Genomic DNA, 17,539 nt, shown 5'->3' on the forward strand with positions numbered 1-17,539 from the left:
TGATTGGTTGCAGAGCGTCGTACGACGCAAATCGGATGCAGGGTGAATCCATCACTTGTATCTCGTCGGTGTCATGTGTTATACTTTCAACTTTTCCCGCCACAGCACTAAAATCGCATCGTCCCGATTTTCCATGTGTTTTCCGAAGTCATGTTCGAGCTCATGTTTCATCGAGTTTAATCCCTCGAATTTGATCCCCTTCTTTTTACTCCGTGTCATAGAGTTAACTTTTGTCAGCATCTGTTTGATCCAGTGAATTATATAATTTTTGTTAATGAATCTAGGTGAGCCAATTACCTCCAGAACACTGCGGGAATCCGAAAAGATTACCGCTTTAGAGTAGCTGGTATTGCCTCTAACGTATCACAAGCAGATACGATGAAACGTGTTTGCCACGTGGAGTGGGGAAACTCGTTCGCCAGGCGGAGAGCGGAGAGGAGAAGGAAACTCGTTCGTCAGGCAGTAAGGTGGGGGAACCTGTTTTTTGATGGGGTGGGGAACACGTCTGGCGTCGGAGGGGGAAAGAACGTCGAGGGCGAGTAAAGTAAAGAGAAGGGCTGCGCATGAAGCGGCTTGAAGCCTGAAGCGAACGAGGAGCGAGTCCGTGGCCGCTGAGCTGAGGCATTGGCGCAGATTAGCGCAGATTGGCGCAGATCTCGGTTTGCTTCACGCCGGGTTCACGCGGAAAGAGAGGAACGCGAATTCTTCAACGGACGTAGAGCGAAGCGTGTACGCACGCGCCGCTGATGTGCGTTTGCTCTTTCGGAGTACATTCGAATATATCGGGAGAAAAGGAGGAAAATTTCCGTAGGAAAACTGTGCGCGAGTGTACGATAACGAGAGAGAAATTTCCAAGTGCGTTTTGGCTTTTTTTTTCTGGTGGATTTTTCTGGTGATTCACGGTGCTAAGGTGATTCGTTCCCCGGTACCGATCGAAGAGCCGCCGCTCAGATTTCGGATAACTCGCACACGCGCTCACAAGGGAGGAAGGTGTGTATTACCGCGTGTAACGTATGTAGCCGATTACTATGATTGCATGCGGTTATCGGCTCGCGTGTTCGTATCCCGCCGATCGATCGTTCTTCGGGTCAAGCTGACTCCGTTCGTCCGCGCGGCCGTACGCTCGTGGAATCCGAAATTGCGAAATCTGCGAACGAGCAACCGGAACGAGTTTCGTTCGCGAGAGCCGGTAGCCGTATACAAGCTGCTTTCCTACTTGCCGAGAAAAATCGTGATAGATCCGTGCGAAATAGATCGTATCTAATCGAAATCCAATTAGGAACCGGTTTGACGAAATGCCACGTGATTTTATTTATTGTACTAAAACACCCGGCTTGCAGGAAAACGAATATAATTAAGGTCGGTATTCGTAGTCGGAGTTTTTATTTGAGACCGTCTTAAGTACAGTCTTAAGATGTCATAAATCAATAGAAAGGCGGTATTCATAGACTGGTATGCATAGTCTGTTTTTATTTCAAGACTGTCTTAAGTAATGTCTTAAGACGCTAATACGGCCCTCTGATTGGTTCGTGACATCTCAAAATAAAACTTAAGATGATCTTGAATATAATAGCGAATTCGGTCACTTACACTGCACTAGATCAGTGCATACTAAAAGCTGTTTTACATAAAATTAGCAAAGTTAAATGTATAAATATAAAGTTAAAAATATATATTTTAAACGATTAATTATCTACTAATGATGTCACATTATTTAACAAAATATACATGTATCATTTCATTGTCAAAGTTGATTATATTGTATCACTACAGTGAGATATTTTACATAAAGCAGCTTTTAATATGCACTGATCCAGTGTAGTGCGAGTGATCGAATTTATCATAAGAATCAACTATGAATACCGGCCATGGTCTCTGACTAGTATTCAGTTGATGCTTATTTTAAGACCGTCTTAAGTAATGTCTTAAGATGCTAAGACACAGCCCTTTGATTGACTTATGACATCTTAAAACTGTACTTGGACAGTCTCAAATATAAAAATTGACTATGAATACCGGCTAGAGCCACACACCGACAAATTAACATTTTAAGACATTACTTAAGATGGTCTTAAAATAAGAATGGACGATGAATACCACCCTAAGATTAAGAATTGCTTGATAAATTTCTAAGACATGATGAGGGGAATTTAGGTCATGACATTGTGACAGCAGGTTATCGCCGGTTAGCCATTAATTGATTACGACGTGATGTTTATTACATAAAACTTAAACTTCGTTCTTGGTCTATATTGATTTAATATTGTCACGATAGAGTGACCAATCAGAAATTTTATAATTTTGCTTCTACTTGCAAAACTTCAGTAAACAAGTTCAAAAAGTTAATCTATAAACTAAATTGATAATTAATCATTTAGTGTCTTTTTAGATTATTTAATTTAATTATTTTTCAGAAGATTATTTTTAAGAAGAGTAGAAGTTTTTGAATATATACATGTGTATAGAATAAAATAATGTACGGAAATTAATTTACGCATTAATGAAATGTAAGAAATATAAACGTGTTAAATTTCAATACACTTAACTTTTTAATTATTATAAATCTAAATCTTGTTAACATATACATTAATAGTCTTTCAGTTACAAAGAATTTAAATTTCATTCTCCAGTGTACATTGAAAGTTAATAAAATTTGAGAACAATATCTAATAATAGTGTAGAAGAAATGTATCTTCCTCAAAAGGTAAAATATAACGCTGCTTGAAGCTTGTGTCTTGTTAACATGAATATCTGTAACAACACAAAGTGTATCGTTACTCGAATTGAGCAACAATTGTCATTTATAAACAGTTCCAATAATATAATTGATTGAAGCGTAAGATGATTATCCATGGCTATTTTCCATGACAAATGTGGCGGTGATTTTAACGGAATAATCATCAAGACAATTCATCGTGATCTGAACGGCCACGTAATGTAATGTTTAACAATTTTCTGCGCCTAATTGATTGATTTGGTAGACGTCTCGCTTATTTCACGAATCGGTTTAAATCAGCATAACATTCTAGAACATTATATATTAATATTCCACGAAAATATTCTAGAATTTTTCCAATTGGAGAATTTGTCTTAAACATGCATACTTGGAATTACATTCTTTTCCTTGACTATAATATAATTTTCTTGAAGCGTATTCTGTATAGATCACCTCTGACATAACTTTTTTTACACACAATACGAAATTTCATTTGATTTCTAAAGAACGTTTGCAAGATCACGAATTTCTTTTTTTCTAGTCACGCACAAATTTCCCTTCTGCTTTCAACGTTTTCTATTATTGAGAACAATAATTTTCTGAGCATACATAAATTATGACAGTATTGTAAAAATATTTTAATAAGCCACGCGTTGCATCAGTTTAAAAAAAATTTTATTTAAAAATTTCTACGTCGTTCACATTTCAGAATGACTCAGTTTGTAATTGCTCATAGTTATGCATAAAAATACTTTTTCTTTCGAGAATAGTTGTGAACAACTTTTACAGATACAACAGTGAACGATATTGTCCTGCGATTTAAAAATAAAAACCAAAAATCCTTTGTCCTTTTGATTCTTTATAATATTTAGGTATGTTTGACATTTTTCAGTCTATACATCACTAGATAGACATGGATATTAGATTGCTCATAAATATTGATATTGCCTTTTTAATCAATTTGTCGAAGAAATTAATCGTAGATAAATAAAGTATAAAATTTCCGGTAAACATTTCTGAAAAGGAAATTGTCTCCTTGAACAGACGTCTCTTACAGGACGGCGTGACGAACCGGACGGTATGAAATCTAGAAAAAAATATACCGGTTCGGAGTTTTCCTTTTCCTCGCCTCGAACAAGTTCTCTCGGCGATTATAACGGGTGCGGATCTCGGCTTAGGTGTACGTGAAATTAGAGCGGTACTTCGATCCTTCTACAAACGGTATTCGCGTCAGTATCAACCTCCGATGTGCGTTCCAAGGAACAATGAGTGATGCAATTGCGAATTGCAGATACTCTACAGGAGAGAAAGAGAGGATATCATATAACAGCGCACCTGCATAACTACAAGTGATTCACAGATTTATAGAGAAAGGGGAGGGGTGAGAGAAAGATGACAGTTAACGAACTATTGTATCCTCTTGACTCTTTCGAATGCAAGTTTCAAGCATATAGAGATGTAAACGACGCAAAAATACTAGAATTTTAGGGTAAAAAAACTCAGAAATTAATGATTTTTTTCTTTTTACTTTGACAGTTTTTTACTCGGATATTTTTTTTAGGTCATTTAGATCTGTCCGCATTGCTTGAAATCCCCCAAAATTTTTGCACTTAAAGTGATATTATTAGAAAGATAGATTCGGGTGTTGAAATTAGAGAAGGCACAGATGCTGAATGCAAAGAGTTCAAGCAATGCAAACAGATCTATTAACCTATTATTATCTCATCAAGAATTGCAACAGCCAATAATACATATTTCCGCTTCGATATAAAATTATAAAGACAAAAGTATTAAAAAGTATTGAAATAACAAGAAAAATGAATTTTATTTCTTCTACATATTTATCATGAACTGTAAGGTTTTTCATGAATTTTATGTAATTTGATCAAAAATACCGTTTTTTACAGTAAAAAACTAGTTTTTTACTTAATACTTTTCTCCGAAGTAAAAAATACCGTTTTTTTACATTTCTATTCAAGCGTAATGTTTGCAAAATTTTTTTGCCAAAAAAACCCACCGAATACACAAGTTTAATTATGAAGGAATGTTAGAAACGATTTATCTTCTTGTTTATGTAGAATGAAATAAAATTAGTTAGCAAAATTTACAAAAGCAATCTGTCGCGAGATATAATAGAGTATGACTGAATAGTAAAAAAATTTAGAAAACATATTAAAGTAGTTGATATTTTGAATTTGAGATACATCACATAAGTGACTCCCCAGGCTTTGAAACGTGAAGCTTGAAATTTGAGACTTGAAGGTTTGAAAAGTTAGAACAACTGAAAGTCGAGATTCAAGTAAGAAGAAATGAGGGTTGAAAATTGAAGACAAGGGTGTCGTTTGTGTATCTTGAAACAAAGCAAAAATTCCAAAAGTAAGTAAATTCAGTAGGTGTTGATTAATGAAATTATAAATATTTAAATGAATTTATTCACTTTTGTAATTTCCACCTCATTTCAAGATAACAATCTCGACCCCAAAACTATAGAGGCTGTATTCTCAAAAAATGTCACATAGAAAATACTATCCTAGTACGTTACGAACATTACAGATCCCCTCTATTTCTTCATATCCAGTTTTTTTTTTTCAGGAAAAAAGCCTCTGATAACTAACGGTTATCAGAGTTATCGAGATCGACAGTTAAGAAACGAGAGTTGAAAGTCGAGACTCGAGAGTATCGCGGGTGAGATTTATACGTTATATTGGATATAAACGTTGTTAGACGGTTCTAACAGATCCCTCCGGGATGCTTCTGTGAGTCCTATAATAAATACGGTATAATACCGTAACTCTCAATGAATCTTTTTTCACCAGCGACGCGCGTCTCCGTGCCGATGTTGTAACTCTGTAAGGCGGAAGCTGTGTGCGTGCGGTAGCGTGCGTAATACTACCGCGCCGGAGTAGTACACGCAACACGCGTGTGTGCACGCGCTCGCTCGCGCGCGGAACCACATGCCTGTGTTCCCGTGGAGTCGTTGGACCGCTCTAGGAGCTTGTACTCCACGCACTCTCCCCTCCTGCCTGAATCGGACCCAGAGGGATCCTTGGTGAGATCTATACAGAGGCCCTGAGACGATCGACTCGGGTTACGCGCTCTTCAAGGCCTACGATCGGCCCGACCACCGCCTTCCGTCAATCGACGATTGGTGTGTATCTACCGAGAAAAAGAAACTTTCGTGAACACGCAACTGTCTCGAATATTTTCCGATGAGAAATTTTTGCGGCGATGCGTACAAATAGTTGAACAGCTTTCTGGCACCGCTTTCGCGTATGCGACAGCAAGGTGCGTCCTGATTGCAAATTGCGCTTTGGATTACCTTAGTCATTGAATTTTACGTCGCTGACCCATTAAATTAGACGTTTAATTTTATGACTTACAGCCATTACGTTTATGTTCTTAGTTTTATGTTACAAGTACCGGTGGTACGTATATATTTCAATATTACAGTTACAATTTTCAGACACGCTACAATTAGATCTTTTTTTTTTTTTTTAATCTAATCATTCTCTTCTCGTGCTCACTTTCACATTCCGCGCATATCGAGGATAGTTAGCTGTGCCATAAGTTTGCACGCTTAGCTAGAAATTGTTGATAAACATACCGAGAGAGAAAGAGAGAGAGACAGAGACAGGTATCAATGGTATTAGTTTTCTTATGTCGGATTCCAAACGCCAGAAAGGTCAAGCAAGCTATCGAGACTACTTTCAACGCGCACGCTGCAAACTATCGAGTTATCACTACCGTTTCTACTCTTTCCATACTGTTGAAATCACTATTACATAACAACGTGTAGCGCGATCACCAAGAATTCCACGTTCGAATTTTAATTCAGGCAGCACGCTCTATTTTACTATCTCTATTTTGTTACAAAACTGTTATAAAATATGATAAAATTTCCACCTACCCCAGCAAACACAAAGTTATACGTAACGTACCTGTTAGTTGTAATTTCCCATTAAACAATACAACTATAATATAACACATTGTTATATTACAGTTATATTGTTGAGTAAGAAATTATAACTAACAGGTATGTTACATGTAACTTTGTGTTTGCTGGGACGTCTCGTGAGATTTTCTATCTCTTGTATTAATAATAATAAAAATTCCTTACACACACACACACACTAACAAACACAGAAGATTGGATAATTTAGTTGACAATACGGTAATACCAGCGCGCAATTAATTAATCAACGGTGCGATCAAGTTCATTGACGTATAACTATGATTACATAATCCCGAATAGTCACAACCGCTCATAACTGTGGTCGAAGGGATACCCGGCGGCGACACGGAATTCCAAAGGATTCGAAAGCGACTGTAGTTCCATTAGACGTGCTGCACATTCCAAGAGGCACGATAAACCTGCGACCTCGCGAAACGACCATCGATCTCATCGAAATCTGCGCGAGGTTTCCAGGCATTGCCGGGAATTCAAGCGGTTCATCGATTTTCACAATCATTCGCGCGATTAGGTAATCCAGGTGTTGGTTGCACACTCGAGACCTTTGACTATGTATACTCCGTACTGGAAGTCGATCGAAAAAAAAGTTATTTACGTTTGACATTGGCAATTTTATGCAACGGTGCATTCGACAGTTGTACAATTAATTGGATTGTATTATATACAGCACGGAAATGCGTAATATCTAACGATCGATTTTGATTGTTTCTTAGTACGTTAGTGCATAATTAAGAACAGTTACTGCTTTCCAATTAATTTCCCATGCGCGTTAATTAATACTTCCTAACGAGAATACGTGAACTAAGAAAAAACGGCGTAATTTACGAGTGCTCACATGTGGCAGGTATATTTAATAATAAATTATATACACATGAATGCTTTCACCTCTTTGGTAAGTCAAGTGGCACGCCGTATTCGCGAGGCGTTGTCGAAAAGGAAAAGAATTTCTTTCACGTAACGTATTTACTTCCCGATACGTTATCATTCGCGGATTAAGTGAATTTATGAACAAATTATTGCCGGCTTGTCGGTGCCGTTTCGTATCGGTACATTGCGTTTCCACGTCACAAAAAGAGATAAATTGCAGTTACATTTATGCACTATGATAGTAAAGACTCTATCATAAGGAGAGATCATTTGTTATAACATTATAAACATCGGATGAACACTTGGAATTTCTTTCCAAGACATAAACGTTAAATTTTATTTATTGCAAAATTAAAATTCCAAGGATATTCTCTGAATATGCTATTATTGCTTCATGATTAGAGAGAATGATCTATCATTGTGAAGAAATATATTTCTTTCTCATAAATAAAATTGAAAAGAATGTAAGATAAAAATAATAAAAGATTATGGGATAAAAAGAGATTGGTGTTTAAAATCAAAGTAATAATGTCGTCAAGCTGTTTAACGAACCTGCTGCATAAATTTCCGGTCGAAATCGGAACCGGAAGAATAATATCGCACAGATCCCGGAGATTGTTCGCGATAGCGAATTAGCTTACCAAGCTAATTAGGCGACAGACCCTTTCGACGTGACCCTTCGCGCACGACGACGGAATACGGTATGAAGAAACGACACGACGCTTTATTTGGTTCACGCGACGAGCAGGTTGAAGCCATTCTCCGGCACGATGGTGAATGTAAAATCGCCAGAGATACATGCAGGAATGTAGATTTTTGTTGTTGGCTTTCTATCCGTTCGTGACGTCAAGCCGGGGATTATTCGATGCATTGTAAACTTGTCGGCCACATATGAACGCGATGAAATAATCGGAGATAAATAGAGAAGTTTATTATGCACAACATCTTGCGATCGTCACATTGTTTTGAATGGCACATTCTTTACACTATCGAAATACAGATATCCGACGGATGGATCTCTTATACGCACAGACAACACAATTGGCAGATACGTTCATTGGTATTTGATCACAAAAACTCCCTGCTTCATCGGCAACAGAATTTTTTGCACGCTACCATCTCGTGGCATGACGATGAAAGCACATGTGGTTCTCGTCTGCTGTCTCGCCATTATAATTAATATCATATGAAATCATAATTACAATAAGATACCAATCGTCGTTAATACCGACTCTTTAGATGCTTTAATGAATTTAATTTTTTTTTAATCTGTATACAGAAAGAACGATTTTATTGAAATATCTAGAGATAAATAGCATATTCAGAGAATATTCTTGGAATTTTAATTTTGTAATAAATAAAATTTGACGTTTATATATATTGGAAAGAAATTCCACCTGTTCATCTGATATTTATAATGTTATAACAAATGATCTCTCCTTATAATAGAGTCTTTATTACGAAGGTGCATAAATGTAACTCAAAATGTAACTTATCTCATAGGGCATTATTTATCTCTTTTTGTGGCATGCAAACGCAATGTACCGGTTATTAAATTAGAGAGATGCAAGTCTGAAAATAATTTTGTTGTACCATCAATATAATTATGTAAGAATCAAGTATGATGTCGCAAAAAATTTTGACATTCTAGCAACTAACTTGAGCGTTCTACATAATTATTTTAATAGTCTCTTATGCTTAAAAGACATCTTAAAGCCATCTAAAAAACATCCTGCATGATCGTCTACAATATATTATACAAGTAAAAAGTAAGAGTAAGAAATTGACCAATCACAGTCGATTATTCTTCTCACATTCAACTATGATTGGTCAATTACTTTTACTTCTCACTTCGTGTATTATAGTTATTGTAGACGACGTACAAGACATCTTATGTTTCGGTTTTGGACTTTTTGTTATTTAAGTCTTTAGATATCTACTTTAGCAAAACCATCCTTTCCGTGTGTTAGACATGCGAAAATATATTCCTTATGAAATATTAATTTAAAAGTAAAAAGTACTGAACATATTTTTACTGCGTTTGATTTATATGAAGTATATATCAGAAAACCTGTGCCCACCGGCGCGATAAATGACCTTAAAAGATACGATGAGGGGAAGAAGGGGACAAAGTTATGGCGATGAATAACGTGAGAGAAAAACAGTGCGACTGCGGAAGGCAAGAATAACCCACATTCCCGCCGCATATTTAACGTTAAATGGGGCCGTCTGAAAAACGCATTCAATGCAAACGCGGGATGGGAATCGACGCCTTGCAAGCCGGAGCGATGATGAGAATAGACGGGAACAGGTGGTTGATACATGCGACTTAGGCACAATTAACGATGCTGACAAATCGATGGATGGTGACAAACTCTTCGGTATTTCACGTGCCGCAATAAAATAGCGAATATAAACGTAACGACACGGCTGAACGGCTCGATCGCGCTGTTGCTAATGCATAATTCAGACAATTTATATCAGAGTGCAATAACTTAACAGTAACGGTTACCGATTGCAATAGGCGTAAACCAGAAGTATAAAACGAATACCAAGAAAATAACGCTTATAATAAAAGCTTCGCATGAGCGAAAACGTATTAGCATTATAAATGCAAAATGTTTCGCTTCTGTTACTTTATTCTCTCAATTCCATTTTATGACAAAAATATCGAGGCTTTTACTGTTTCCGAGTAATTAGTTTAAACTTTAAAACCTTACCTTCTACCAGACTAAGCATCGTGAAACAAATTGAAAATCGTATTCCTTGGTCAATTTAGAAAGTGGACTTCATTTCGAGAGAATTTCAATTTGCGGCTTAGTTATACAAGAATATATAATTTTGAAAATTGGACACTTGTGTCATGTAATAGCTAGTAGAAAGAGAATCGTTTTCTCGTTGATGAAAAGAATCCGTCAGTTAAATCGAAGTGCGGTTTGTATATTCTGCATAAATTATTAATGAATCGATTTTAACAAGATTTATAATATTATTATCTTTTCCTCTAAGGTCCTAGTGATCGGACACATTTACACAAGATTTGTTATTATTAATCTCAAATGTTTTTTCTGTTACAATATTATAATTTAATTGTATTATTTAAAAAAACATTTGAGATTAATAATCACACAAACAAATATATATAAAGTTTTATGTAAATGTCCGGACACTGGGACATTCACTTTACTAATGCAACAATTGCACACAGTTTTGCTAAAGTGTCTAAATATTTAGCTAGATATAGGCTTGAAAATAATTTTATGTATCAAAATAATATTATGTAGGACGTTAAAACTGGTTATAGAATGTCAGAAGTTTCTGCGGTATTGCTTATTATTTTTGAATTTTTTACATAACTATTTTGATGTCAACAAAATTATTTTTATTACCAGATCCATATCTACCTACATTTTTAACTACCTCAGCAAAGTCGTTCTTCTCATGTATGAATTGTAATTTATCCGCGATAAACAACCAAAAGTATCGATACTTTGAGAATTGAAGCATCTCTTGAGTCAGAAATCATTGGAGTCCGAATATGCGCGACGATGCAAGAAAAACGCATATTCGTAACTGTATCATCCCGTGGAATTGTTCACATGCACGTAAAGCTAACGGTCCCGTCCGGATGCATCTCTCATTCTCTCCCCTTCTCTCTCCCGGAGATACGTTCGGCCACGGAATGCGCATTGGCGCGTGCAGCTTTATGCATTTCATTCGGGGGAGATGTGTTCCGAAGGAATTAAGTCGACAGAGCGGAAACTTAAATCGATCGGCGCATAAGTCCGCATCGGTCATCTGCGAGAAATCGTTCGAATTCCTCGCGCCTGAATCGCGAGAATGTTCCTCTGTGAAACGTGCACAGTGAAGCGTGCACTTATCAATTCCGAGACGCGCATTGCATAAACGACGTATTGGATGGAAATTTTAATGAGTCTTTTATGAGTCTGACTGAAATCGTTTTCATTCCAGCGAAAAAATCAGACGAGAGGTCACTGCTTATAAAAATGTTTCGATTATCGTATTGTACGTTTCATCAACAACCACTTCAGTAATTTCTATTAATACAATTATCTAATAAATAAGATAGAGAGTAAGTTCGTAAGTTTGCGCAGCAAAAATATCAAATAAAAACGACGAAAAACGAGCAGTTCGGATGTTAAATTAATATACATTAACTTTTAATACGATTTTAAGTATAAAAAGTTAATGTATTAATTTAACACTCAAATTGTTTATTTTTTATTATCTATAATTTAGAGCGAAAGTGTAGTAAATTATATTTCACCATGACTTCGATAATTTTGCCGAGTCGTCGAGATTCGATACCGATTATTTCAACAATCACGTAACGCGCACGAATAATCGACGATAAATCGAAATTATCGGTAATGCTTATTTTGAAAGCGACGCTGAGGAAATTATGATGGATGCGTTACCGGAATGAGGCACGTTTGTGTTTCTTACTTAATTAATTAAGAAAGCCCCGGGTTGCCGACCTCCGGCTTAGAGGCGTTTATTACGTGCGTTGCGGCCTTACGTACGTACTTACGTACGTACGTTCATACGAGCGTGCGTTACGTGCACGACTCCTCAGCCGGCAGAATCGTTTTTACACGACGATACGATCTTCGTAGTATATGCACTCGTCACTTTCACTCCAGCACCTAAGCACCCACACCGCACCATTCGTAATAACGACGTTATTATTAACTGTTTTTCTGCATTTTCCTTCATACATCGATATTGCTTATGGAGATTAATCGCTGCGAAAGGGAGAACGTGATTCCATTGAACATTCATGATCAACCGCGCCCCTTTTAATGATGGGAATTGTCTCAAGAAAAATTACATTTAAGATGCTTGCAGTATACGATAAATAGTTTTTTGCGACCGGGTAACCACTTAATGTAATCGTGGGACAGAGTCCTCGAAATCATTATAAAATTCATATGAAATCCATGTATAATCCGATAATTACATATGCAACCGTGAGAAATCATTGTATAATATTAAAATTAAATAAAACCACGTATAATCCGATAATTACATATGCAACCGTGAGAAATCATTGTATAATATTAAAATTAAATAAAATCGTATATTTTATTTTAATTACTTCATATGTAGTGAAAAAAATTATTTGTAATCAGATAAAATCATATGAAATTATGTAGTCTGCGGGACAATATTTCAGCTATATTGAAAAAAATGTAGTCAATTTTAATAAATATTTAGTTGAATATACTGCCAACTAAATATTTATTAAATATAAAGATATATTTATTTGATACAAGAAATGTTAATTTAATTTAACAATCTTTTTTACTGAACAAATATTTACTTACTGTAAGTAAATGTTTAATTGGCAGTATTGAACTAAATATTTATTAAGATTGACTATATTTTTTTCTCAATGTAGTGGTTATTCCCTCGGCTTTTCGAGTAGGATAAAATTAAAGTGTATTAGTAGTGATATCTATATATTTTTTCGTACTCTATAAAACGCATCACACGCTAATTCATGATTAGTCGTTATCCTATCAGCATCGATAGATAATACTTCCCAATTCGACAATATAACTTGAAAATGTTACATTCGGTTAAATATTACATCACATTTTTTCAACCGTTTACTTTTCTTATCACATATTCTCAATGATCGAAAAAAAAGAGAAGAAAAATTGCAGTCATAGTATGTATCTTACTTTAAAATTATCTTGAAATATTCACATTTTCTGAAATAATAAAGATCACCAACTAATCTAATCAATGCAACTATGCACCATTAGTTACAAAACAGTATTATTCGTCTAATGAATGCTTTTAAATTATAGAGGCTATTCATAGACACTCGTGTATTGTGAGAAAATTTATGCTCTCTTTGTTAATCCAGATTTCTATTAAGAAAGTGTTAATTTTATGTTCTACGCGACCTACTTCCTCGAATAGAAATGCAATTAAAGTTCGACGAAAACGGTGACACTGCTACGTCGCGCCAAACTCTTATTAATCTTTTTGCGAAGTATCGATGCAGCCGACGACTTTTATTCGGCATGGCTCTTTATTCATTGACTTTAAATTATCTGTTTACGTTGGCTCGCGCGTTATTCCGCTCTATTGTATTCATATCGCTGAACAGATTTTCACGCCCGACATGCAGCTGCGATTCCGCCCGATAATGATGCATCATTTACACGATTCCAAAGTGTGAAATGCAGGCATCGACAACAAATTGTAGAAAAATTATTTAAAGTGATAAGAATTATCAGGAACGGGAAAAGTAATCTTATCTATAATATCGTTAAATCAACAAAATCACAGGTCGAGTCTTCTATCATTTTGTAAATTCTTAAAAGTTATATGATTTAAAACTCTGATAACCATTAGTTGAGAAGCTAATAATTGACGAATTTTCGTCAATAATTAGCTTTCGTTGAAGAAATCTTCGCATAACCAGCTTAAAAATAATTAGTAAACACAGCTTCTATTTATTACCGTCTTATGTGAGGTATCTAATTTGTCAAAATTCATTAGAGCTGCAAAACAGTATCATTAGTCTAATGAATGCATTTAAATTAGAAGCTATTCACAGATACTCTTGTATTGTGAGAAAATTATATGCGCTTTACATTAATCCCTTTTTTTGTTTCGTTATTAAATGCCTTTGTATTATACAAAATATTGTTAAATATTGTTAAAAAGATCAACTCCAAACTTTTTAGCCTATCACAAGGAATGTATAATAGGGACATACGAATCTTTCTATATCTTTCATACCATGAATACCTTAAGATTATACTTGCCGTAACTTTACGAATTTCGCTCACGGACATACTTATTTCACGCATTGAAGCATTAAACCCCCGCCTGGGGCGAATGGGGGGACAATGGGGCGTAAATACAGTCTCGAACAGGTATTAGACGGTGCGCGACTCGCATAAGATAATGGAGGAAGAGGGAAGAAGACGAATGTGGCACGTGGGAGTATAAAGGCCATTAAGTCGAAATTTACAAAGGACACCCCGTGTCGGTACGCGTTCTCGTGTCTCACATGTGCAAGCGCTTGAGATACCGCGGCTAGATACCCGCTGCATTGTGTTGTACGGCATTTTCGTGAAATAGCACCTTCCATTCACGTCGGCCGGGGCTAGCCTCGCCGACCCACCGTCAGTAACCTGTTTCCGTACTACATATCGCGTAACAGTGTATCATCATAATACCGTCTCCTTGGCTTTTCTATCGCGTTATGTTCTTTGAAATAGCTCGAAGATATTTGGAGCAAATTAAAAAGCTTTAATTATTAATTTAAAAAACGAACACATCGTATCAAGTGGTACTCTCGTAGCAATTGCTTGTTATGGGAATTGTTGTGTTCATATTTTTTCACTCCTTCAACTGAAACGATTTACGGTGTAATTTGCAGTAAGAAGTGTCTAGCGAAAGCATACAATCAAGAACATAGGGTGTATAAATTATGTAATTGATATAGACTGCATCAGATGCATGCCATCCGTCTTATTAAGAAAAAAAAAGAAGATATGTTAATCAATTCTGTGCTCATTCCGCTCGTTAAGCATCGCAGAAAGGTAATTGACCGGTTCAAACGCGCTTCTGATAGAACATACAGAAACCTTAAGTCCCGCAATACTTTGTTACTTAATACGTTTCGTGAAAGCTATGATTCTTAACGCCTGCAGGAAATATACCAATGATTCACTCACACGCCGTAATAGGTCGTCTAGGGAGGAGTCGTTTGCCGCAGTAATTACAGTTAATCCTCGTCATAAATTCAAATCGAATAACGTTAGGTTCCCTTGTATCTCGCGTGCTTACGAAACGCGTCGCATTTCTCCGAGTATCTCGTTTATAAATTAGAAAAAGATAAAATAAAAAGTTGCTCCCATATATTTGCCGTAGTATCGCTCTTTTTAGAAATTCTAATGGATAATTATTTCAAGCAAAATTACCTCATTCAGCAATTAAATAAGAACGGAAAAGACGTGATTACTTTTATGGAATCAACTCCGTAACAGTTATTATTCTCGAACGTGAGTTACGGCTCTCACGAAGAATTTATTATTTCTTAGATATAATGTCAATTATATATATTTTGGATATAATGACAATTATAATATACTTAACATCGAATTAATTAATTAAATGTAATTTTTTGCCAAATTGATCTGTGAATGAAGATTCCATTCGCAGTATTAGATTTCATTACCCTCCTGATCGTCAATTTAAATCAAAGCCGGCAGTAAAACAGGAAGATTCCTTCTTTACACGATCGACCTTTCTTATTAAAACGTGGTGACTTTTGCCGATTCCCATGCAGGAAACGTCATCGCAAAAGTGCACGGATTCATGCCGTGCCGTTAAGAACTTGTTCCGCGTATAATCTACGTGTCGAGTGTGCGTTCGTGTGTGTGTGTGTGTGTGTGTGTATGTGTATTAAGCGATTACGTTACCGCATAAAATTAACAAGTTATTAATGCGACGCCGACCAGTCGCCGACCAGCCGATGGTGTTTGTATGAAAAAAGAAATCGCTGTTTGCCGCATTGACGCACGTGTTCGACGAATAAATTCCGCTGCATCGACTGTCATCGACACCAAAATCGCGCCGCGATGATCAGATGTAAAGCTTATAACGACATGGCTTTTAGATGATAGTTTTAGATGATATGTTCCGCATAACAAATGAAGCTATTATAAAACGGGATATTTTTAATGTTTCGTAGTCAAAAGTAAACTTTCAGTTTTTTTAAAAATAATATTTTTTAAAATTAATAATTAGAAAGATCAAATAACACGAGCAACATTTATATTGGATGCTTTCTTCTTTAAAAATAAACTAATTTATTACAACATACATATACATTAAGAATTAAACTATGTTGTAATAAACTAGTTTATTTTTAAAGATCCAATAAACGTTGCTCGTGTTATTTGACCTTTCTAATTATTAATTTTTGCTTAGCAATCTCGGACTAAAATATTTACATATTTTAATAATATTTTTACTTTTTGTTGCAGTTTCGTTATAGTCTGTATATGACATAGCATGTACTATTAAAGATAAAATATTAATTTTAATTTGAACATATATAGACTTTCTGAAACTTGCAAAAATGTTAAAATTAACACTTTTGTACAAAAAAACATTTAAAATTAACATTTTTGCATATCTTAGAAAGTCCACTGTACGCCTTTAAGTTAAAATTAACATTTTATTTTTAACAGTGTACACATTCGTTTGGAATAGATATTATATATTTATAAAGTGGGAAATTTTAAGTCCTGAATATTAATTTTGCAAATAATTTTGGAAATTAATACGTTTCTATTAATTATTACTGATTCAATATAAATCGAACAATTATAATCCATGTGACCTATTTAATTCATGTCTGTTGCATATCATACATGCAAACGGAACAGAATCGGTACGGACATCGGGCGATGCGTCTTTGAAACAATTATCTCTTCTCGTTTTTACTGATTACCGTAATAAGTATTTCCTGCATCCAACACAGCGGCCGCTTTGTCTCCGCCGCATCTCTACGCGCGCAGAATGTGGAGATTACGGGGCCGGCAATAAACGAGTCGTTGTGCAAATGTTACGGCAATTACGTGAAGATTACCGCGATTTTCTATTAAGATATGATACGCGATAATAAATATTGTGCAAAATAGGACAGAACTTCTTACAAAAGAAGAAAGGAAGAATCGTATTATCCCTCGATGCAAAAAAGACCACCACTAACTACACTACTAAAGATCCCAAAAAATATCTTCTTAAAAAATAATTATTCTGTTATTATCATATATGTTTAAAGAATTGCGACCGTATTTTGTATTCAAATTGGCACTATCCGTTTTAAAACTTCAGATTTAATGCTGCTAGAGCTTAAGAAGTTAATGCTGATCGAACTTAAGAAGTAAACAAAAAATTAATTCTCAGTTGTACAATATGATAAGATT

The 17,539-nt window shown here is 35.6% G+C and overlaps 1 protein-coding gene across 1 annotated transcript in view; it reads left to right on the forward strand.

Annotated features, from left to right (window-relative positions):
- Positions 1-585: 585 nt before the first annotated feature.
- Positions 586-17,539, forward strand: part of kst (spectrin beta chain, non-erythrocytic 5 kst) — a 68,666-nt gene continuing 51,712 nt past the window's right edge. The window contains exon 1 of the mRNA XM_018509397.1: positions 586-990. The gene's annotated coding sequence lies outside the window, so the exon portion shown is untranslated. The remainder of the gene's footprint in view (positions 991-17,539) is intronic.

The sequence above is a fragment of the Trachymyrmex cornetzi genome, unplaced genomic scaffold (assembly GCF_001594075.2).
Source record: "Trachymyrmex cornetzi isolate Tcor2-1 unplaced genomic scaffold, Tcor1.1 scaffold299, whole genome shotgun sequence".
Classification (NCBI taxonomy): Eukaryota; Metazoa; Arthropoda; class Insecta; order Hymenoptera; family Formicidae; genus Trachymyrmex; species Trachymyrmex cornetzi.